Raw genomic sequence first — 2,581 nt, forward strand, 5'->3', positions numbered from 1 at the left:
GGGTGGAGGCCTCACCGTTAGAAGGGCTGAGAAGGGGGAAGCGCCCAGGCAAGTCGAGCTACGGCGGAGCCCGACTGAGCGCACGTGGCGCACAAGCCATTTATCCGCCCGGCGGGCGCACGCGGCTAGGCGGGGCCGGGGGGTCGGGGCCCGGAGCCTGCGGTGGGGGCGAGGTGGCGCAGGGATAGGGGTCGCGCGGGTCCCTGGCCTCAGCCTCCGCCCAGCCCACGCTGCTGCAGACCGCGCACACCGAGTGAAGAGCCGGGGAGGGGACGCAGAACTCAGCCCCGGGCCCCCAGGCCATTGGGAAGAGGGGGAGAGTGGGGAGCGTGCAAGGAGACGCGAGGGAAGGAGCCCCTCTCCAGCGTGCAATCACCGCACTCCGCCCACAGCTGAGGAGCAGCTTGGCCCGCAGATCTGGAGCTTTCCTTCAGTACCTGCACGTGCTCACGCCTTTGCCTCCAGGGCAGGGGTCTCGGTGTTCGCAGCATAAAAGGTGAGCGCGTTGGACAATGAGGAAATGAAGGGTATCCTCACCCCCCTTTTTAAGGGATTTTTTTCTCTCTCTCTCTCGCTCTCCTGAACAGAGCGAGTGGAATTTGAAACACCCTTACGCAGTCAGGTGTAGTACTTTTACGTTATGATTGCTTCTCGCCTTCAAATCCCAGGTGTTCTTCCTCCAATCACAGAGCATTCAGTCTAAAACTACGTATAGTCTGAAACTAATTGTACATTAACCAAAGTGAATTAAAATAAAATATATAAAAATATAAAGCTTCATACAATCAAATGTGCTGCCGCCGTTTGAGGCAGCTCGAGGAGATAATACAAAAACCAAATATTCAGAGTTGCCCCTTTCTTGAAATCATTATTTTAATTTTCAATGCCTCAGCTCTCCTAAGAACTTAAATGTGCAGATGGTTCTATAAATAAAATTGACACTTTCAATGTAAGATATTGCAACATGTACATGGAGACACACATAAAAGATGTCTTTCCTGTTAGACTATACTCTCTGAGAGCAGGAATTTTGATTACTCATCTTTGTATCTCTGTACCAAGCTCATAGATGATCAGTAAAACTTCATTGGTGAATGAAGCTGCCCTCGAAATGGAGCAGGGGGTGGGGGTGGGGCGCCTGGGTGAGTCAGTGGGTTAAGCAGCTGACTTCAGCTCAGGTCAGGGTCCTGGTGTGGGAATCCCTGCTCAGCAGGGAGTCTGCTTCTCCCTCTGCCCTTCCCCCAGCTCGTGCGGGCACACTCTCTCCTCTCTCTGAAATAAATAAAATCATTTTAAAAATGGAGCATGGGAAACATTATGGTAAAGATAGATGGCTCTCACAATCAGATCACAATAGAAATCTTACAGAATTTCTAATCAAGAATATAGGAAACGTTTTGATAAAGCTGACTTTTATATAATGGTTTATAATGACATGTAATTTTGTTACAACTCTGCCTACGAAAAATGTTTAGCACAGTTCCTGCCTGGTCGCTGAGAGACTAGCCTCTTGGTTTTGTTATTAGACTCTCAGGTACTAAATTGTGTTCTTCAAATTCACATGTCAGAGCTCTAATCCAATACGACTGCTGTCCTTATAAGAAGAGAGAGAGACACCAGGGATGCATGCGCACAGAGAAAAAGGCCATGCAAGGACACAGTGAGAAGGCAGCTATCTACACGCTGAGGAGAGAGGCCTCAGGAAACCAAACCTGCTGACACGTCGATCGTGGGTGTTCAGCCTCCAGAACTGTGAAAAAATAAATTTCAGTTGTTTAAGCCACTCAGTCTGTGCTATTTTGCTGTGACAGCCCTAGCCAACTAATACATAGAATCATAAAGGGTCTCATCATAGGTGGTAGGCAGAATTCTGAGATGGCTCCCCAAATTCCCACCCTCCTGATGCATATACAGTTTCTCCCAGTTATTCAAACTCATCTAGGTGCTACTGTGAAGGGTTTTTGCAGATCTAATTAAGGTCCCAGTCAACTTCAAGAAAGGTAGATGATCCTGGGTGAGCCTGACCTAATCAGGTGAGATTTTAAAACGAACTTGGTTTTTCTTCCTCATGTGGAAGATTCACAGCATGAAAAGGATTTACCATGAAAGAGATTCTCCACTGCTGGCTCTGGAGATGACTGGAGCCATGTTGCAATGAAGGTGGGTGACCTCTGTTTGCTGAGAGCGGCCCACGGTTGACAGCCAACAAGGAAATGGAGACCTCCTCCTATAGCTCTAAGGAACTCAATTTGGCCAACAACAAAGAAAGGAATCCCTGAAAGGAACTCAACGTGGGCAATACTGTCATTTCAGCCTTGGAAACCCTGACCAGAGAACCCAGTCATGCTATGCCCAGACTTCCGACCTATACAACTGTGAACTTAAAAACAGTGTTGTTTTGAGCCACCAAACTTGCGGTAATTTGTTACTCAGAAACAGAAAATGCAAAAAAGAAAGAGATGGAAAAGGAATACATCATAAATTATAAATAAGAAGTAGGGACCCAGATTTGCAGTGATCTGCAGTGCAAATGGTAAAGCAAATGAATAAAATGTTAACAATAAGCAAATTTGGGTAAGGG

The sequence above is a fragment of the Phoca vitulina genome, unplaced genomic scaffold (genome assembly GCF_004348235.1).
Source record: "Phoca vitulina isolate PV1807 unplaced genomic scaffold, GSC_HSeal_1.0 scaffold7, whole genome shotgun sequence".
NCBI lineage: Eukaryota > Metazoa > Chordata > Mammalia > Carnivora > Phocidae > Phoca > Phoca vitulina.